Consider the following 23,892-nt stretch of genomic DNA (forward strand, 5'->3'; position numbering starts at 1 on the left):
TCGCTTAAGGTAACAGCGTCCACTTGACTTTCGAATCATGGACATATACTTTTAGCAATATACAAAAAAAAAGTTTCATTTGCAATAGCTATATAGGATATGGATAACTCTGAACAAAAATAGGATTTCTAAATATGATTATTTAAAAAAATAAATAATAAACCAAGGAAACAATCAAACAAAATCAAACACCTTGGTCAATTGGGAAAACACCAACATACAAGCAATTTCACAAAACTTAACCCACGAACTTCAGTTAGACGCGTACCGAAAGTGTAATATGTTCACTTTTGGCGATTGAAATGTGCATTTTATACAAAAAAGTCATTCATAAAATTGAGAATGGAAATGGGGAATGTGTCAAAGAGACAACAACCCGACCAAATAAAAAAACAACAGCAGAAGGTCACCAACAGGTCTTCAATGTAGCGAGAAATTCCCGCTACCGGAGGCGTCCTTCAGCTGGCCCCTAAACAAATATATACTAGTCCAGTGATAATGAACGCCGTACTAATTTCCAAATTGTACACAAGAAACTAAAATTAAAATAATACAAGACTAACAAAGGCCAAAGGCTCCTGACTTGGGACAGGCGCAAAAATGCGGCGGGGTTAAACATGTTTGTGAGATCTCAACCCTCCCCCTATACCTCTAACCAATGTAGAAAAGAAAACGCATAACAATACGCACATTAAAATTCAGTTCAAGAGAAGTCCGAGTCTGATGTCAGAAGATGTAACCAAAGTTTACTTTTATCTGTCGAATATTTGAGAAAATTTGTAGAAAATCGTTTCATGCAAAATTTCAAAAAATGAGTAATTTGTATGTCCCCTTACCTCAGTCGTATTAGCATAAACATAATAGTAATGAAGCAAAACAAAAGAATACATTTGTCTCCATGTCTGAGATTTTCATTATTCGTTTGATTTACATTCGACACTTCCTGTCTCGGCCTACACACATAAAAAAACTTAGAAATAATTGGGAAAACAAGTCAATATTTATATTTTTTTCTTAAAATAATTTGTAATTACAAATGGATCTAAATGAAATTTTCTAAATGTGCTTGATGCAGATGAGTTTTTATTTGGATATCTCGTTTATGGTTTCTGTGAAGCAGCATGGCCATTTGGAATGTCTTATTTCATACAAAATGTTTCACACATTTTTGTTGTCATTTGGATTTTTAACTCAGTTTAAGGGGGCTCGCGGTTCTAAATCGATTCTTTATTTTTATAAAGGATGTCGCTATATTTTTCTATAGGCCTAAATGAACTTTATCTTATACTTAATAGAAAAATAAATTAAAAAAATGGGGCCACCGTTCATTTACGTTCAAAATCTGCCTCTGAAAGGAGCATACATTTTTGTAAAGGTACCTTTTTCTGTTAAACTAATAGGAGAAATAGAGGTAATATCGAAATACCAAAAGAATTTAATTACACAAATCGCTCAGATTTTACAATAGTTAAGTTTAAGTACAGCTTAATTGAAAATAATAATAAAAAATACAGGTCACCAATGAGTAAAAAAAAAATCAATTCTAATGCCAAAAAAATAGCATTGTTGTCATCTGGGGCCAACACGAATTGATTCGTTTTAAATGTTTTTGTACCATATGATAAAGTAACAACTACTAAATGTAAAAAATAAAATTTGTTACAAAAAACAAATGTATAAAAAAAGAGGATGTGGTGTGATTGCCAATGAGACAAATATTTTCAAGAGACCAAATGACACAGAAATTAACAACTGTAGGTCACCGTACGGACTTACAACGAGTAAAGTCATACCGCATTATCTGGCTATAAAAGCTTACAATTTTTCCTACAGTTTTTAACTAATGTCCATAAGACTTCTAACATTTTGTGTACATTGAAATGCATCTTCCCACTGTCACATACAATAAAATAACTATTTCCATGCAATATGAGGTAGACATCATGCTTGCTGGTTTTCATTATACTTTAATATATTTTATCAATATTTTTCATTGATACAAGCAGGAAATATTATACCTGACATCAAATTGTGATTATATAGTCTCGTTAGTTCATCGCATTACCTTTAGAAGATTTTAATAACTAAGAGATTTCAAAAGTCATCAAAGAGATCATGATAATTTTTCATTACATCTTCGTGTACAATATATGCTCGGTGGGATATATGTAAATATATATAATTTGCTTTTAATGGCGTATATGTAATACCATGGAAACAACACAAAGACAACAACGATAACATCAGTTTTAGTCATTTTTTTTTTCTTATTTGAAGAACAAGAGACGTTTGTTATTTATGTGTATTATTAAAATCAATAAATCAAATTAGACCTCAAAGAGTTGAATGATAGTTATCAAAGGTACTAGGATTATCATTTAGTATGCCAGACGCGCGTTTCGTCTACATAAGACTCATAAGTTATGACGCTCATATCAAAATATTTATGAAGCCAAATAAGTACAATGTTGAAGAGCATTGAGGATCCAATGAAATATCGAACAATATAAAATATTGAAGGTATTGTTTGTTAAATGTGCATCATTCTTTAATTGATAGGGGCTCAGTTTGACGGGAAAAAAAATGAAAATCATACCATGCCTGAAATAAGAATAATAATGTTTTCGTATTGTTTTTAGATTAAGAATATAATTCTGATATTATTTTGCAATTTTGTAATATTAATTTTAACCAGAACTATTTCGCATTCTAAATCTCTATCTCTGAATATATAGAACAAAAAGTTGAAACAATCACACATAGCGATTGTTGTTAGCCAATAAAACTAACGGCCTGTCATCAAACATACATATATTTGTAAGTATGTCGAGTTTTTGTTCAGTCTTTCTTTTTTTCGATATGAAGTTTATTCTCATTAATAAAAAGAAAATCGAATGATGACCGCATGCATACTTCAAAATATAACTGAAATGATATGTTCTCGGAAACAATTTTGAACATTGGTCAATTAATTTTGCCTAGATGTACTAGTAAAAGCCTAGATGTAAATTCTAGTAAAAAGGGAGATGTGGTATGATTTCACATTCGACCATTATCCATCGAAATCAAAATGACGTAAATGTAAGTAAAGTTGTACTGGTCACAGAACCGCCATCTACAAAAAGTAAAACATCGACCATAACATCAGCGATTAAAGACACAGACATGACAGAACTTTAGACAATTCAAACGTGAAAGCTAACGATCTGATTCACGTCAAAAACAAATATAACATGCACCAGCCAACGACAACATCTGTTTTTGTTCATTAAAAATATTGTTAATTTCAGGTAAATTATTATTATAGACACTTTCAGTGTTTCAATCGTAAAATATTTCATATGAGCAAATCTAAATAAATAGTCACTCGCGGGAATACATTGAAATATAAATTGAGATTCGAACGTTATTACTGGTACCTGAAGCAATATTAACTTTGTACAATGAAATTACAAATAAATATTTATCTATCTACACGTCTTACAAAATCAGATTGTTTGCAATAATTTGTTTCTGCATTTAAAGTGTTCATTTTAAATTGTCATGTTTGCCGATGATTCCCTCAACAAGATCATACATAGGAGCTTAAAAAGAGTTTTGGTAAGTCATTAAATGTTTAAGCTGCAAACAGTGTCATTTTAAAATCAAAACCGCTTTAAAGTAAAGGAGTAAAAGCAAACGATATAATGTAAAATGTGTATCTTTTTGACGTACAGACTTATATTCTTTATAACTTAAATCAAAGAAATACGAGCCATATAATTGTTAAAATTACACACACAGCATATATGAACCAAACTGTACTGTTATGTTACTGTCCCAGGTAAGGGAAGGGTTTGGCGCCTGCAGACTGCAAATATGTTTGCTCTAGTTGAACCCCGACACTCTCTGTATATCACTTCAAGAAGTCAGGAGGCTGTGATTCGGTGGTTATCATTTGTTGTTTTTATATAAGATCAGTTTTTATTTTTTGTCATGTTCTTAAAGATACCGTTAGTTTTCTAGTTTCAATTGTAAAACGTTTGTCTTTTTGTGACCATGCGGTAACATGCTAATTATTGAAGACAGTACCAGAGGCGGATTAAGAGGGGGCAGGGGACCCGACCCCCCTTTTGGGAAAAAAATGTGGTTGCTTATATAGGGAATCACTGAGGCGTGACGAAATCGGGCCTCTCTTAGGCAGCCAGTGGGCCCCACTTATGAAAATTTATTTTGTCTCAGTGTAGTGTTGTATCAGGAAATCATGTCACGCCCTCTTATTTTCATATTAATCAGAAAACTTGATCAATTTTGTCACGAATTGATTCGAAAACCAACACGTGAATTGTTTAGATTGGAGCATTTTCTTTAATCAGCGATATAATTTACATTGAAGCAATAATGGCTCTAAAATACCTCTTCCTTTAGAACGATTTAAACTTATAAAGGAAATTGAAGTCAAATACTGTATACCTCTGGACAAGACGACTGACTACTAGCCATCGTTAATTTTTTTGAAATTGCAGTATCCATATCTAATTTGCACAGATCTATCCTATAGTAGATCGTTTCCTTATAACTTTGACCTTGCAGTTTAAAACTTTTCGAGCAGTTCAGTTAAGTTTTTTGTATGTTTCTATATTAATTGTGGAGCACTACCCATATGGTATAATTGTAGCAACGATGTACACCTTAAAACATAAGAGAACACATAAACTTATGTACAGCTAGATAAAATGAATCCATAGTCTACATAAGAAATTGCCTAAACCAAGTCTTGATTATTACAGTTGTTATGCATTCGTTTGATGTGTTTGAGCTCTTGATTTTGCCATTTGATTAGGGACTTTCCGTTTTGAATTTTCCTCGGAATTCGGTAATTTTTGAGATTTTTTACTTTTTTCACAGGGTATTCATTGCAGTTTTAAACCATAAAATAAATAATCAGAATGTGCTGAGGTGTAATAAAAAGTAAATTAAGAACTACATATTTTTACAGGTATTTGAAATTTTAAAGTTAAAGCTAGTTTTAATTTAAAGTATATTGCTACCGAGCAGGATTATCGTACTCATACGCATAAAATCAACCAATCAAAGTACTGGATTTGGTTTTTCCATCAATATCTAATTCTTATATGGGACAGATTTGTTTGCAAACGCAATATCATTCAGAACTTAAATATGTCTGGGATCACAACAGTATATTTGCCATAGAGATAAAGGCATGTTTTAGCAAAAGATGGGTCTCTCAAATAGGATGAAAAGGAAGGTTCATATATCCTTATACTTTATAATATCTATTGTTTCAAAGTTTTTAAGTCGTAAACCATTTCCTGAAGAATAAATACTTTTCGCCTCTCACCTTCTAGAACTATTCATTAGAAAACATTTTGATTTCCAGATAAAGGATTTGAGCCCACGGTGTTTCAAAGAAACAGATTAATGAAAGCTATGTGCAAACTATTTCTGTGCCCTATTGTTTGTAATGTAACGAATGAATTATATGTTTTTGCTAAAAAAAAGAAAAAGTTATCCCTCAGCAAAATTAACTTAGAGTGTTTGAAAAAGCTTGATTGTCTTAAAATACAATAGGATCAGACACAAGGTACAACAATTAAAAACAACAATTTCAATGAAATGATAAAATATAAATCTATGATGGTCGCAAATAGGTACTATTTGTAAAAATCTTTCTGCTTTCTTGATAGCAAAATTCAAATGTTGAAATAAAAAAAGCAATACTTAAACTTGTAAGTTATGCAAAGTATTCAAATTTAATGATTCGTAACTGAAGGTACAGGGCTAATTCATCAAAATGGAAATAAAATATGCAAATGCTAATACAAATGAATTTCGGAAGAACATTGTCTTACCTGACTTGTGCGAAACAGATTGAAATGTTAATGAAATTGATTTAACTGATGATATTTTGAAACATTTTAATGAATTATTAGTCGTAACAGAAAGAGTTCCAGATAGCATTCACACTATACTAATGGAACAAAATAAGATATGACAGGTCTTTTTCTGTGTGGTATCGTACGGAATATTTCATCTGATCTGTCTTTACTATTCATTTAATTTAATATCCATACCAGTGTTTGTTGAAAGAAACCGGATTCCAATGTAATATTTGTACTGGCATGAACCAGATCTAATCCAATAGACTGTCCTTACAACATCTTAGATTTTATTTTACTTTGATCGGTTATCGTGAATCACCTGATTTTGAAATTGACAAAACTGCTGTCAAAATAACATAATTTGTAATATTTTAAGACTTGACCAATTTTTACAAATTTCAGATTTCTTATTACTACTGTATTTACAATAGTGGGAGATATTATGGACATAATTGTTCAAATCGTGATACAATCATGAAATTTGGTATAAATCTAGACTAAATGATACTTATAAAAAATCCGCTGCTTGCCAGAAAAATTCATTTTTTCAAGATGGCCACCACACATTTTGGAAATGGCGTCATTATAAATTGGCAATAATTCATTAATCCTTTTAAAGGTATGTTATATGTAAAATCCAATTTGATAAAAAGTTAATGACACTTCCTAAATTACAACTAGACAATACTTTAATGAAACTAAAGGTGAGTTCCGGTTTCAAAATGCCGGCAAAAAGTCAAAAATGTCAATTTTTATACTTTCAAGCAACTTCAAAAGGGATGTAAATCCTTGTAAGATGTGTTACAGTTATAATCCGATGTAAGTTATGATAAAACGTTAAAAACCGTTCCTAAGTACGACAAAACAACACATAAATGAAGAAAAATAGCAATTTCCGGTTCCAAAATGGAAACAAGGATTGAAGTAGAATTTGTAACATTCTCAGACTTGACCAATTTTTACAAATTTCAGATCTCTTGTTACTAGGGTATTTACAAGGATTGAAGTATTCTGTGTAAAAGAAAATACACTTTTTCGATTTTATGAATCAAAAGCGCTGTTTTGGATTAACATTATTCAGAATTTAAACTATTTGAAAGCTATAATGTTTATTTACATAGAAATGTTGTGAGCTTACTAATATTGTTATATTATATGTTGAAGCAACACAAAGTGTACCTTTATTACGACAAATCTTTAAAACAATTGAATGTTAACGCTTTTGACTTTGAACTTTGGTATAGTTTTAAAACGCACTATTTGTTCTGATTTTTTGCGGTATATGGACAACAGTTGTAAACCGCTATTGAATGGTCAATATTTGAAGCAAAAAAAACAACGCAATAACAAATTAAAACTGAGGGAAACACTTCAACAAAAAGGGAAACATCGGAAAAACAAATCACTAAACTGCAACAAAAACAAATGACAACATACAAAAAAGCCAACTGTTTTATAACAACTGTCATAATTTTTTCAGACTTGGTACATGACATTTTATGACAAAATGGTGGGTTGAACTTGTTTTGTTTTGGCAAGCCAAACCCCCGTTTATATTGAAATGTTAAAATATCGATAAAATGACAATCATAATCGATCCAGATTACGATTGCTTTAAATATAATATTAACTGCATACACTTAATTGAATACCTCAATTATATCAGTCGAAACAAACCAAGTCATATTGCTTGATGAAACCTCTTATACATAAGTAACCTTGTTCGATATCAATCATAACTTAACTTCATAGTTACTCTGCAATTACCACGTTTCTCAGAGATATGATCCATTTATCGATACCAAAATTGTGTACTCCATGTTTCTTTAATACGACTCACAGGCTCCAATTGTGAACCATTAGCTACCTACTCTCTAAATGCACATGAGTTTAGTCATGGTTTTCGTGTTGTTTAATCCCTTTTCATTAACTGATACTTGTGTTACCGCCATTTCCTTCTTTTGGTCATGGTGTAGTCTGTGTATCTTCGACATTCGGTTTTTGACTAGCTTGTTGATAGAAAAGGTCCTCAAATGAATAAATTACTGTCGTTAATTTCCTGTTAGCATAGTAAAAACTATTGTTTGTGCTTTCAGAATGGAAAATCACGCTTACTAAATTTCGTTCCTCCGATTCACTTTTCTGGATTTAACTTCGTCAAAAACGCTGTAACCTAACACATGATAGTTTCTTATTTTTTTATTTCATTAACGGGAATTTTAACAATATTTTATAATTGGTCTCACCAAAGCAACATATAATGAGCTGGTGATACTGTCAGGTTTTTGCTGATATTCCATCAGCCGCAGTATCTACTAAACTAAATAAATGATAAATAAAGGCAACAGTAGTATACCGCTGTTCGAAACTCATAAATCCATGGACAAAAAAACAAAATCGGGGCAACAAACCAAAACCGAGGGAAACGCATTAAATATAAGAGGAGAACAACGACACAACACCGAAACGCAACAGCACACGGAAACGGACCAAGCAACAGACAACAGCAATACACCACGAGAATAACAAATATAACATCAAAACCAAATACATGAATATGGGATAGACAAGTACTGTGCCACGTCTTATCTCAAAAATAAGAGAAAACAGAAACGACTCAACGTTAAAATTCAACACACACACAGAAACGAACAATATTATAACAATGGCCATCTTCCTGGCTTGGTACAGGACACTTTTAAAGGGGAATAAAAGTGGTGGGTTGAACCTGGTTTTAAGGCATGCCAAACCTCGCACTTTAATGGCACAGTTAAATATAACATTGAAATGAAAACAAAATATTACAGGACTACAATACAAATAAAAAGCAGAACATATTAGACAAAGAAAAGCATGATTAATAGATAACAAAAAGCATCAGGTTTAAAATTCAATACGCCAAAAACGCGTCTAGTCCACACGAGACTCACCAGTGATGAAAAAAATACAAAAATTGTACAGCACTGAAGATCAAAAGTTGAAAAGGTTTTGCCAAATACGGCATTGTTTGTATGCCTAGGATAAGAACATTCATATTATATAAAACAATTCACACTATTGCAAACAGTAAATTTTAACAAATGAATATGAAAGAGATATACATAATGAAACTGAAGTAAAAACTAATTACAGAAAACTAAACCCGAATACATAACGCCCAGATATACAAGATCGAAAGTGAAAAAAGTACAAAGTTGTACAGCACTGAAGATCAAAAGTTGAAAAGGTTTTGCTAAATACGGCATTGTATTATGCCCGGGATAAGAACACTATTATATAGAACGATTCATGCTATTGCAAACAGTAAATTTTAACAAATGAATGTGAAAGATATATTCATAATGAAACTAAAGTATTAACTTATTACAGAAAACTAAACCCGAATACATGATGCCAAGTTCAATACAGCATAGACACACCAGAATCAGTCCAGGCGTTAACGCAATTAAAAAAATGACGTCACATACGATGGCGAAAATGCAAACGTTATGCTACATTTGAATTTATAAAATTTAGAAACAGCATGACGTCACACATGAATCCTGGTACTTTTGATAACTATGAAAAACTATAATTTAAAAGTGAGCTAGAATTAGGATTGCTTTAAGATTATATTAAAACTAAATACTGAAAATTCATTAAAACAAAATGCATATTGCAATACTTATTAATAGCAATTAACTGTAATATTTGTTATGAATCCAACTTCAAACGTAATTAATCGTACAAAATTAAATATAATTAATAAAGGCGGTGATTAATTTTTCTATCCGTAACACCTAAATATAATAAAAAGACGTCAACACATTTGACAAAATGAGAAGATGAGAATTACAAATATAACATTAAACATATAAACTAAATACATGAATTTGGGATAAACAAGTACAAAAACACGTCTTACAGTAATACGAATTCACATACAGCAAAACAGTCACAATCGGGAATAAGTCACGTTTTGTAATTAAAAGATAAGACGACATAATGACAAACCACAATCTACCATGTGGTAAAAATGTCCTTAGCTAGTTTGGTTAAAGAGACATCATATGAATCCACCAATTCGTGATGGTGTCCATAAAATTTACGAAGTGTCAATTTTAATCTGTCCTCCTCATAACTTTGTTGGAGCAGTTTCTGCGTAAGGAGCACACTCCTGTATATGAAGTCCGTATAGTGTGAACATGCACGTGAATAACGTATCAATTGGGATATGTAAACACCATACGAAGGGGCAGAGGGTATGTTACTGCTAAGAAATGGGAAATTGATAATTGGGAAGTTGAAATCGTCCCGTTTATCATAGATTTTCGTGTGAAGTCGTCCATCTACGTCAATATTTAGGAAAAGATCAAGGTATGAAGCAGTCCTTCTAGTATCAGTAGTATCCTTAACTTCAAGTTCACTAGGATATATGAGATGTAAGTATTGGCTGAAGTATGGGTTGTTCAATGATAAAACATCATCAATATATCGGAAAGTAAAATTAAAGAATTTCGCAAGGTGCTTTTTCTTTTTGTCTTTTAGAAGGTTTTGAATAAATTCTGCTTCATACGAATACAAAAACAAATCAGCCAGCAGGGGTGCACAATTAGTACCCATTGGAATACCGACTGTCTGTTGAAATATAAATCCTCCAAACTCAACAAATATATTGTCGATCAAAAAGTCCAGCATTTTAATAATATCATCTTCAGTATATTTTTTGGAAGATTCAGTGTGATTTTTTACAAAATAGGAATTATTGTATCCCAAAACAAGAAATTTGTATCTACGATTCCCATTTTTATAGAAAAAGCTCTGTTTTATGAGATGGTGAAGTCGATCTTTCAACTGAGCATGGGGAATAGTAGTGTATAGCGTAGAAAAATCAAAAGTTTTTATGTTGCTGCAAAATTGCAAAGATTGTGATCGAAGGTTAAGCAGTAGATCTTTCGAATTTTTGAGAATCCACATCTGGTTAACACCACTGGTAGAATATATCTCCTCACAATATTTTTGCAGCCCATCTTTAACTGTAGAAAGAATAGTAGTCAATACTTTAGAAAGATGTTTAGTCGAACATTTTGAAGACCCAGCTATGTATCGTTCTTTATATGGAGTTTTGTGTAATTTAGGTATCCAGTATAATGAGGGCAAGTTTTCTTCGTTTTCTTTGATGTTGATACCAAAAGAAAGAAGGAAAGATTTATGATTTTGTAAAATTTCATCCTTGGTAAATGATGTTAAAGAATATGTAGGATTACCAGTAGTTTTATCAATTCCAAGCTCTGTAGTGAGACATTGCAAATAATGTTTTTTACATATGAAGACAATATTATTGGAGGCTTTATCTGCCGGAACAACGACATATTTGTCATGCAAAGAGGATAAAGCATCCACAACCTCCGGATTCTTGAAAGGGTTAGAAACTCTAGTACTCATGTTACATCGTAGTTTTTGTATGCGCCTCTGAATGCATGATCGAATAGCTTTGATTTATTCAGACAAAGTGTCCAGTTCGGGTTCGTCTGGTTCGCGCTTTACCCATTTTCTTGCATAGTCCTCAACTGCATCCATCAGTAACTTGAAATTCTTTTTCCAGTTGATGGGCTGGGGGATTCTATACTTTGGTCCCTTGGCTAGCAACTCTCTTAGTTGTTCATTGGTAACAATACCAAACAATGATAAACTTCCTGCGTCCAAAATTTCATTTCTGGATTTATCTACATCAAGAACGCTCAACTGATGCATGAAATTTTTTTTGTTTACATCTCACACTTATAGAACTCTTTGAAATACATCTTGATATTTAAATTCACTAATTGAAACATCAAATCACAATGCAAGGGTACAAAGAAAAAAAAATCAACTCGAGAACAAAAGAATCCTGTATTAAAATTCTTCACTGTCTGTTTTACTCCTACTTTGTAAAGGATCACTCCGATTCAAACAAAAAAATCTCTGAAACTGATATTTTCAAGATGCTTGATTTCTTGATTAACAACATATTTGTTACGTTCGGAGGACGTGTTTTTCAACAGATTGTTGGCATTCCAATGGGAACAAATTGTGCCCCTCTACTTAACGAATTGTTTTTTATCCTTATGAGGCTGACTTCATGCAGGAACTTCTTAGGATGAAAGATAAGAAGATAGCGATATCCTTTAACTCTTCATTCCACTATAAAGATAATGTTCTTTCACTAAATAATTCAAAATTTGGTGACTATGTGGAACGCATCGATCCCATCGAACTAGAGATAAAGGACACTACAGATACAGTTAAGTCGGCCTCATATCTTGACTTACATCTAGAAATTGACAATGAGGGTCGGTTGAAAACAAAACTTTACGGCAAAAGAGATGATTTTAGCTTTCCAATTGTGAACTTTCCTTTTTCTAAGTAGCAACATTCCAGCAGCACCTGATACGGGGTATATATCTCCCAATTGATACGATATTCCCGTGCTTGCATTTCCTACCATGATTTTCTTGATAGAGGGTTGCTGCTCACAAGGAAGCTATTAAATACAGAGTTTCAAATGGTGAAGTTTAAATCATTCCTTCGTAGATTTTACGGACGCCATCACGAGTTGGTTGACCGTTACGGAATAACCGTTTCACAAATGATATGAATTTACCGGATTTTTTATCACATAAGCAACACGACGGGTGTCACATGTGGAGCATGATCTGCTTACCTTTCCGGAGCACCTGAGATCACCCCTTGTTTTGGTAGGGTTCGTGTTGATTATTCTTTATTTTCTATGTTGTGTCATGTGTGATGCTGTTTGTCTGTTTGTCTTTTTTCATTTTTAGCCATGGCGTTATCAGTTTATTTTCGATTTATGAGTTTGACTGTTGACTGTGGTATCTTGCGTCCCTCTTTTACTTCTAAATAGTTTCTCAATAAGATTGTATTGACTTCAACTCTTTATAAAATTGATTATACAATAAAGTTAGTAAACAGTAAAATCACAAAAATACTAAACTCCGATAAATATTCAAAACGGTAAGTCCCTAATCAAATGGCACCATCAAAAGTTCAAACATATCAAACAAATGAACAACAACTGTTATGTTCCTCACTGGGTACAGGCATTTTCCTATGAAGATAGTGGTGGATATAACCTGGTGTTATAGCTAGCTAAACCTCTCATGTTTATGACAGTCGTATATAATTCCATCATATTGACAATAATTAAGCTGAAACATAAAGCATAGGTCTAATGTCAGACTGATTTAGATGTTTCAATTATTATCTATTTTTGAAAGCATTTGCAATCATTAAAACAGAAACAAATGTAGTCAGTACAAAAAGGTTAAATCGTCTTTGGTTGAAATCACGCTACATCTATTGTAAGACTAATTAAATTACTCTAAACTAAGTATGATCATTATACTAGAAGTTTTATGTCCAATAAGTGTTTAAATTATCAGATAAAAAATAAACACTGTGATGAATCCCTTAGACGACGGGTGCTACATGTGAAGCAGGATTTGCTTACCCTTCCGGAGCAACTGAGATAGTCCCAAGGTTTTGATGGGGTTCGAGTTGATTATTCTTTAGTTCTATGTTATGTCATGTGTACTTTTGTCTGTCTGTTTGTCTTTTTCATTTTTACCCATGGCGTAGTCAGTTCATATTCGATTTATGAGTTTGACTGTCCCTCTGGTATCTTTCGTCCCTCTTTTACAAGTAAGAATATTACCCAAGCATATCTTTTAACATGACACCATGCCCTCTCGTACTACTATATTTCAACGAACACTGAAACGAACAGTGTTCGTCTGGCGTTCTAAATTATAATCCTGGTACCTTTTGATAACTATTTACACCACTTGGTCGATGCCACTGCTGGTGGACGTTTCGTCCTCGAGGGTATCACCAGCCCAGTAGTCAACACTTCGGTGTTGACATGAATATCAATAATGTGGTCATTTTTATAAATTTCCTGTATACAAAACTTTGAACTTTTTGAAAAACTAAGAATTTGCTTATCCCAGGCATAAATTACCTTAGCCGTATTTGGCACAACTTTTTGGAATTTGGGATCCTCAATGCTCTTCAACTTTGTATTTATTTGGCTTTATAACTATTTTGATATGAGCGTCACTGATGAGTCTTATGTAGACAAAACGCGCGTCTGGCGTACTAAATTATAATCCTGGTACCTTTTGATAACTAATAAAAGAGGGACGAAAGATACCACCTGGCTCAAAAACCTTATTTTGCAAATATTTTGAAGGTTCAATTCTTTATAATCACAATGTTGTCAGCTCTTTGGTCGGGTTGTTGTCTCTTTGAGATATTCCCAATTTCCATTCTCAAAGTACTTAGTGCCCAGTTGCTGCTATGAACACAACATTATGATAAAGGAGTTTAATCAAAATATGATTGTTTATTTTTACCTTTAGAGATTGTGATGATCTTTTGAACGTTTTTATGGTGTGTGTATTTCCCAACTGGTTCGCCATGCCCATGTCTGAAGTGACATTATACATTTCAGTGATAGCAATTTTTGTGTTACTAATGAATGTTTAAGTCCTGGATTTCATTACCCCGAATAACTTAAATAAAGGCAACAGCAGTATACCACTGTTCAAAAGTCATAAATTGATTGAGAGAAAACAAATCTGAATAACAAACTTATTAAGACCTTTACTAACTTGTTTTATTGTCACAAAGATTAGGTTTTGAAGATTAACTGGAATTGTAAAATCTTATACATTTGTAAACAACGAATATCACATCCTCTTTTTTTCGGTGATGTAATTATCTATGTTTCTGTTATTCAGTGGTTGTTGTTATTTATTGTCTGATATGTTGTAGATCTTAATCAAAAATCTCACAAAAGATGGATTAATTGCCTTTTGTTTTTAACTTCTTCCACCTTAAAGTACTTGTACACTCTATGTATGAAATTTGGATGGTCAAGGTGATACTACATAATACATTTGGTATGTATTTAGGGGGGCAGCTGTGGCACGCCTCAGGGTGCGGGATTTTCTAATTATATTAAGACCAATTGGTGGCATTCGGCTGTTTGCTGCTCTTTTGTCAGTTGTTGTCCTTCTGAGACATTCCTCAATTTTATCTTCTGTAGTCAAAAATACTACATAGCCAATCAAACACATATATGAAAAAAAACATTGTTTGTCGAAATGCTTAACTGGTTCATAAAAAAAGGGATCCGGTTATGTGTTAAATTATGTAAAATAAAAATGAGAATGGAAAAGGAAAATGTGTCATAGAATCAACAACCCGACCAAAGAACATACAACATCTAAAGGCCACCTATGAGACTTGTGTCTTCAACGCAGAGGGAAGATTCTGCATTCGAATGCGGACTCCAGCTGCTCCCTTTACAATGATGTTTATATTAGACATCGGAACTATTTCAAATTTTTTATCTTTATCTTTGTATAACAATAGAGATTATAAAGTATATGGCACTAAATTTTCTTTATACATAATTATTAAACAATCTCATTGTCAACTCTTATCATTCTCTCAACCTTCATGTGTGACAGAGTTTGTAATAGTTCGTTGATTTGTATGTTGCATTGTTGTTTGTGTTTGTTGCACTTCAGTGTTTCTATTGTTTCGTTGTTTTCCTCTTAAAGTTGGTGTGTTATACTCGGTTTTAGCTTGTAACCCGGATTTGTTTTCTCTCAATCGATTAATGACTTATGAATAGCGGTATACTACTGTTGACTTTATTTGTATAATTCTGTAAGACGTCTCAATCCACTCTTTTATATACATTTTATATTTAATAATGTAAAGCACACGTTATTAATATCGTAATCAAAAAAATAAACCATATGCATTTTAACAAACTATGATTACGGTAGAACAGGAATGTCTTTAATCTTCAATTTACATAATATTCTCTAGTTAGATAAATCAATGTCTTTGAAGCTAAAATTCTTTTTGAAGTTCTAAGTCATTGATTTTCTACTTTCTTTTCAACATATCTATATCATTTTTTGAAAATTTGATTTAAGATGGAAATCTGTTTTCATTAACACAAATTAAGACCACTGATCGATTGAGAGATAAGTTGTTCCAGTCAGTTGCAGTTTAGAAGAAGAATGGTAATAACTGCTATATTTATCAGTGACTGAGAATTCATTTAATTGTCGTCTGCCGATATGCTTTATTTCACGTTACATTCATACAAACGATGTCTTGAAAATCAAAATGCAGCAATGATTTAATGAACAAACTAAAGCGGAAGGTTTGGCATGCCACAAAACTAGGTTCCACCCAAAAATAGTTCTTAAAATATCCTATACCAATTCAGAAAAAAGGCCATTGTTTTATTATAGTTCGTTTCTGGGTGTGTTATTTTAATGTTGTGTTTCTATTGTGTCGTTATTCTCCTCTTATACTTGATGCGTTTTCTTCAGTTTTAGTTTGTAACCCGGATTTGTTTTTTTTTCTCAATCGATTTATGAGTTTCGAACAGCTGTTGCCTTTATTCATCGCATAAAAAAATTTAAGACGATATGAGGCAGGTATTGGAATTTCTTAAGTATTTAAAGGGCCAATTTTATTTTGCAATTCTGCAAGCTTTTGTCAAAGTTCTTATTTTTATCATATAAGTGAAGCATTTACCAAGTATATAAGCCATACCTATTTCTTCAAATAATTAATTATACAAATAATGCCCCGATGCCTTATAATATTGGGTTACTGTTTCACTTATACGATCATCTACATTTATTCTCAATTCATGTGACATGTACTTTTATAAACTGAACAAGTCTCTCTATATATAAAATGTGTCAGGAATATGACAGTTGTTAACCATTCGTTTGATGTGTTTGGGCTTTTGATTTTGCCATTTGATTAGGGACGTTCTTTCTTGAATTTTTTCTTGGAGTTTAGTACATGATTTTTGTGATCATACTCTCTATTCCCAAATAATTTTGATATACAAATCTCTGATATAAATTAACACTCGATCTTTTGAAATAATTTGGGTTGATTTATACTATTGTTGTTTTAAAAATATACAATTAAGAACTCGTGTGAATCTGACTCCGCAGTTCACATATGTATGATGTTCCCAAAAACTTCAGACAAAAAAAAAATGAAAATATGAATTTTTGATTTATAAATTTCGCAGTTGTACAGTATTCTGTGATTAGTCACTTCTTGTATCATATATACATCTGACTCCGTAGTTTACATATGTATGATATTCCCAAAAACTTCATAACAAAAACAAAAACAAAAACAAAAATATGAATTTTTAATCTATAAATTTCGCAGTTGTACAGTAGTCTGTGATTTGTTACTTCTTACATCAGATATACAAAACAAATAAAACTGAAAAGACCTATGACAACTTAACTATTGTATTTGTTTCTGATTAAAGTAGGTGCACTGACAGTTCTGTGATATTAATTAAGCGTTATTAACAATGACTGACAGTGTAAGTCGAATAAATGAAGTATGTTTGTTTTTGGTTTCAAACATTTATGAGAACAGAATTTTGAACGATCATTAGATATATCCAGTCATTTTTTTTCATCAATTTTGCCAGAATAAAACTGAAGCATAATTGTCTTGTAACCCAATTATATCTGTTATGACCTATGATGTAATCAGATTATTTTGTTTTTGAAGGAAGGTAGAATTCGTTGATATTATATTTTCTCCAAGACCATACATATACAGATGATGGTTTACATAATTTTTAGAAGTCGGACAGAGAAGAAAGAGTTCAATGTTCGATTTCCATTACAAGAATATAGAACAATAAAATGGTTTTTTTTTCTGTCTAATTATGTTAAAATAACATATGCTACATGTACCAATAGCATGAAGCTTCTCTTAACCTTTTTGTTGTAAAGTGATCACCAGATATTTTTAACATGTTTGTATATACGAAGTAACCTTATTATTGATTTTTTAAAACACAGCTTAAAAGCTGACAATGTTTTACTCGAATTCTTTATTAATAGTCTTAGCTTTCGATTACATGTCGTTGGTAATAAATTTCGGTAAAGCCTATCGCGATTTATTATGTGGACAATTATTTCAAGCCAATTTTGGAGAGGTACTTTAACGTCGTCGGGTGTGGGTGACAAAGTATTCAAGGACAATCTAGTCAGCAGAAAATATATCATAGAAACTTCCAGGATTTGGATCCTTGATAAGAGACGCTATTATAATTATAATAATGATACGCCCGTTGCTCTTTTAACTTGTCTTTTATGCTTTAAATGAATTTATATGATCAACTAGAAATAGTGTGAGCCCTGTCAAATCCCCCCCCCCCCCCCCCAAAAAAATAATAAATAAAAATGCACAAAAAAATTGGAACTATTAAGGTCAATAGATATAAACAATTTATCAAAGTTGCATAAAATTTTGTGAAAGTGTTAGTAATTGTCCCAAAATTGGAAAATCCCCCCTTATTTATTAAGCATAAAAGTTCATTTCACGAAAATATCAAATCTGAAATTTATAAAAATTGAAAGGGAGCTTACATCAATAGATATAAACAATTCACCAAAGTTTCATGGACATTGGTGAAATCCTTTTTGAGTTATTGTCCGAAGTGTTAAAAATCCCCCTTTTTTGTGAATAAAGCCCCATCAATCCAAAACTTAAAATCTGAAATTTATAAAAATTGAAAGGGAGCTTACATCAAAAGATATAAACAATTCGACAAAGTTTCATGGACATTGATGAAAGCCTTTTTGAGTTATTGTCCAAAGTGTTGAAAATCCCCTCCCCCCTTTTTATGAATAAAGCCCCATAAATTCAAAACTTAAAATCTGAAATTAAAAAAAATCGAAAGGGAGCTTACGTCAATAGATATAAACAATTCACTTGAGTTTCATGGAATTGGTGAAAGCGTTTTTGAGTTATTGTTCGAAGTCTGGACGACGGACGGACAACGGTATACCATAATACGTCCCGTCTAAAAGACGGGCGTATAAAAACTTTTATATTATCTTTGTTAGATATTCTTAATTCATTTTTTATGATTTCCACTTTTACATGATTGCGATCATTTTTTTGTTATAACGTGTATAATTTCAAAAATAAAACCTTTATATGAGCTTTGGTGAATGTAACTTTGTGCAAACAGAAAAGAAGTTATTTATACAAAACATAATAATACTAGCTACATGAACGTGTGTATTAAAAAAAAAGTCTATTGTCTGCATTCTGTGAAGTATATATATGGATAGAATAGTCTAAACAAGGTTTTTGTATGCCATGTTTTCAATGATTTTGTTTCAGAATTGCCTATAAAATTAAAGGTAATATGTATACCCTTAGGTTAACCAAGAGTTACATAAGATAATGACATTGTTTAAAAAAGTCAAATCACAAAAATACTGAAAGTCCGTAATCAAATGACTTGGTACATCTTCTTATGTATCAAATGGCATTTAATCTTGTTTTATAGATAGCTAAACCTTTCAATTGTATGATAGTCACATCAAATTTGATTATATATGAAGATCATTAAATTAGATCACTTAAAAAAAATGACGAATTCACAGTGTAATCTTTGGTATCTTAAAAAGCATTTGAAATTCAAATTGCGGATATTTCTTTCAAATTAAGATATTTAAACATTTCGACTCTATCGGTGAAAACGCCTGTTGAGAATTTTTGATTACATCTTGGAACTACTAGTACATCACATTAGTAAAGTTTTTATATCAAATAAATCTTTCTCGAGAAATCACCCAAGCAAGGAATTTTTCACTAAGTCTATACGTGACAAGAACTTAAAGTATATTTTCCTTTTATCTGTTCATGTTTAGCAGACGTCAAAACTAGATTTCTTAGATCTAGTATGAAATGAATTTCCTTTTGACGCAATTTACTTTATTTCCTAAGTGAGAACTTTAATTTAAATGTTAAAAGGTTTGACAAACGTATTAATCATAAAAACGACTAATGACAATAACGCGCCGTCTATTTCATGGCTTTTAAGATCTATAGGAGAGAATTTATGTCAATGTGTTGGTGTTTTGTTTAACATAGATTTAATTCGAATTACAATTTAAATGGCGGTTCGAAATTCCACTTTGATATTGAGTAATAATTGACTAAGTGGAATTTATTCCATTCCTGTCTGAAAATTAAAATAAAATCTGATTTAGGTACACAAATTGCAATTCCATGAAAATGAATTTAAGTAATAACGTACGACGTCTTTTTAATATTCAATTGATAAAACCCTAGAACAAAAATGATACTAATATGTTAGAGTCATACCATGCACCAAAGGTTTGAACATATAGAATAAACAGGATTTGTGGGCTAAGTGGATTTATTCAACCATTGTTTGGAATCGAAGTATTTCCGTTGATGGCACTTTTAGAGTTATTTAAGATGTAAAGTATTATTGACCGATGCACCGACGTGAAGTCTTTGTTTTTATGAATTGATATACATTGATTAGATATTGGTGATATTTTGTTCCTCGGGAGGTATATAGTGTGACGTACGCATTTTTTTCAGGGGTCAGCTGACGACCGCCTCCGTGTGTTGGGTTTTCTCTCTTTGTTGAAAAACCATTGGTGGCCTTGGTAACCAGTTAAAGTTGCACACTGTTAAGCCTACACGTTGCTTTCTTTATTTGTGACAGACGTGGAAAGCAGGCACAAACTCGTTTCTGAAGAAAAAAATACCTACATACCTTAATATAAATATAATTTTCAGATTCAAATTCAAATTCATAGTTTCACCACTTTGACTATCGTTATATCGTATTTAGCATTCATAAATTGAAGACAATCATTGAAAATCGTTAAAAATTTGAATAAACGGTGTTTAAATGTATTTATATATATTATTCAATGATGACTGTGTACAGTAATATATTATTTGTACATTAGGACAATTCCTTTTCAATTCTATCGTTTAACTTTTTGTTTCAATTGTTAAAGAAAATTAATCATATTTTTTTTTCTGGTTATCATAGTTTAAGAGATTCGTTTTAACAATCCGAACACTTCAGGAGATATCTGATGTAACATAGTATTTAATTCACATGTAAATTAGATTTGCCATTTCCTAAGTATATATACCATATGCCGGAAATATTTAAATGGACTAATGGTATACTGTTTATATTAATATCAACAGTGCATGAGTACTTTTGTTAAATATGAAGTATATCAATATTACAAAAAATGAATAATGTTTACTTAATTATAACAGTTTATTTCCGATATGTTATGACACATGATGCGTCATACGTAACCAACCAAACACATTGACAGCAAGATTACAATTGGAAAAACAAACTCGTGACATATTGTAAAATTGAGGATGAAAAAGGGGAATGTGTCAAAGAGACAACAACCCGACTAAAGAGCAGACACCAGCTAGTAAACAAAGTTACGTGAGCTTTGGAAAATAACTATTTTTTGTTATTTCTGTGTGTAAATTGTTTAAGTTCAATTTAAATTTATTAATATTTTAACTTATTTTCACTTATTAAGTGTGCTTTTTCTCTCTTACAAACATAACTAGGTTATACGTTCGTAGCTTCAAATTGTTAACGAATAAAGTGAAAGCACGTACACACTTCTATGATTGTATCAGCATTTTTCTTAAAATGTCGTTTGCCTATGCCAATAAAAGCAGAGATCAAAGATTATTTAAGAGATGTCCTAAGATTTCATAAAAGTGGAAGAGTGCAACATGAAAGCCATTTCATGTCCACTGAATTTACAAAAGAACTAAGAACCAGATTGTTTCGTTTTTTTTTTTCATTTCGGTGTTGCCACGATAATAATTATATTGCATTTTTGGAAATTTACTGTTGGAAAAGTATACATTATTCGAATAACTAAGGATTTTCTTACCCCAGCCATTGATTACCGTAGCCGTATTTGGCACAGCTTTTTGAATCTTTGGGTCCTCAGAGTTTTTTTTGTACTTTGGCTTTGTAATTATTTTGATCTGAGTTTCATTGATGAGTCTTGTGTAGACGAAACGTGCGTTTGGTGCATTAAATCATAATCCTGGTTCTTCGGATAACTATACCACATCGTCATTAGTCTTGCAATATTCATAAAGTCATTTAAAGTCAGGTTTATTCTCATGATTAATTGCTAGGATTAGATGACAAAATAACCTTACTCAAAAGAATATTTTTAACCACTTTATTATATTTGTAGGAATATTGTGTACCAACTTACCTTTTCATTTACGGGCTAGGCTCATATATATTTGTTTCTGTGTTTACTAATAAGTTTGAATAAAATATGACAGTTTTAATCATATGCTTATCATCATAGATGCAGATTTCATATCTGACCTGTTTTGTTGTGCACATCTCAGTTTTTTTAATTTTCTTAACGTTACCAGCAATTAATTCTATAAAACAACTAGGAATATGAATTGTTCAGAATTTTAGCAACAATTCATCCATCAAATTTAAGAAAACTGTATAATCAAAATAATAAAAACGAACAATTTTCAGAAAACCGCCTACCTAGGAAGCCAGCATGGAGATTTTCTTTGCTTTCTTCTGTTGTTTTCTGTCTTTTACAAGAATCGAGTTTCATTAAGTCATTAATCCTAAACGTTGATCGCCGCTATATCGCTTTTTTTTGTGTGCAATTGCGGCGGCGTACAAAAATCTCCAATCAACCAATTTTATGTAGACGAAACGCGCGTCTGGCGTATAAAATTATAATCCTGGTACTTTTGATAACTATTTACAGTTGATGTATCAGAAGTTTTGTATGAATTATATTTTGACGTTCCTATATAACTAAGAACTATGGGAGAGTATGTTTGTTAAACTTTTTAAATGTATATGCAAGTTTAGAGTTTCAATTCAAACTGATTGTATGAAAGGTGAAAAGTAATTACACTTTAAGAACTGTATAAATAAAAATCATTTGCAAATTCCAAAAAGGTCTTGTTACAATCATTCATTCTTACCTTTTTTCTGCAGTGTGAATGAAGCAACGGTTGACTTATTTTCTACGTGAGAAAGATAAAAAGTAAAGAAAAGCACATCTGTATAATTTTTGTTTATAATAAAATCAAAAGGAATTTTATTCTAGAGATTATCCATGTGTAAACTGGGCCGATTAAATTGATTAAAAGTTCTTCACATGTTTGAGTAAGCAGCCCTATTTTCACACCAGTTACATTTAGAACCCGAACAATTGTGCGGTTTTTTAAATCAACTTTCTTTTACCTCATGACTCAGTTTGCATGTCACGGGGTCATCAGAATGCAGAGGTTACGAAAATAGTATCAGCGATATGCATATGGTCTTTCGAAGTGTCAACAAAAGGCAAAATTTCCAACATAAATATTGGTTGATATGCAAATAATATTAAAATTATGTTATATTTACTGGTGTGACAGTGGTGCTTTAAGGAAGGAAAACATCAAATTAAATTGTCGATTAGTAGCTTGTCCATTGTTTATGACCTACAGTGTTAATGGCTATAAACAAATTATCTGCTTATTCATGAAGAATCATTGAATCAGAGGACTATACAAACAAAAGCTGCCACGGGTCTTGATTGTTTTATTTTATCCAACTAGAGTTATTAATTGTTGTTTATGTATCGTTTACCTGTCGAGGAATATGATGTTTCATCCTCAACAATTTATAATGTGGTTCTGTTTGAAAATAGGGCAATAATTAGTGTTACATAGCTCAGACTGAAGGAATCAGATTGGTCATTCTAATTATTCAAGATCGGCTAAAGGAGAATATATCACCCATTTGTTAACACGACCCCAGAACACGACAGCCTGATGTTGAAAAAAAGTCAGTTTTTTTAACCTGACAATCTATTCTAATACAATTATGATATGATAAATCAATGACAGGAGGTTTGTGTTATGTTTTGGAGATATCGAACAAGTTTATTGGTGTATTAAAATTAGATCTGATTTAGTTATCAGTCGAAAACTACAATTACGTAATATTTTTCCTACTAGATCCGTACTACACTTGTGATTTTGACTTTCATCAACGAGAAGCGATTTTCCTATTTTCTAATCT

At 31.7% G+C, this 23,892-nt stretch overlaps 1 protein-coding gene across 1 annotated transcript in view; it reads left to right on the plus strand.

The window, feature by feature from the left end:
• LOC134720796 (short transient receptor potential channel 7-like) overlaps positions 1–23,892 on the plus strand; it is a 66,073-nt gene that overhangs the window by 7,515 nt on the left and 34,666 nt on the right. The window lies entirely within an intron of this gene.

Source organism: Mytilus trossulus, chromosome 6 (genome assembly GCF_036588685.1).
Source record: "Mytilus trossulus isolate FHL-02 chromosome 6, PNRI_Mtr1.1.1.hap1, whole genome shotgun sequence".
NCBI lineage: Eukaryota > Metazoa > Mollusca > Bivalvia > Mytilida > Mytilidae > Mytilus > Mytilus trossulus.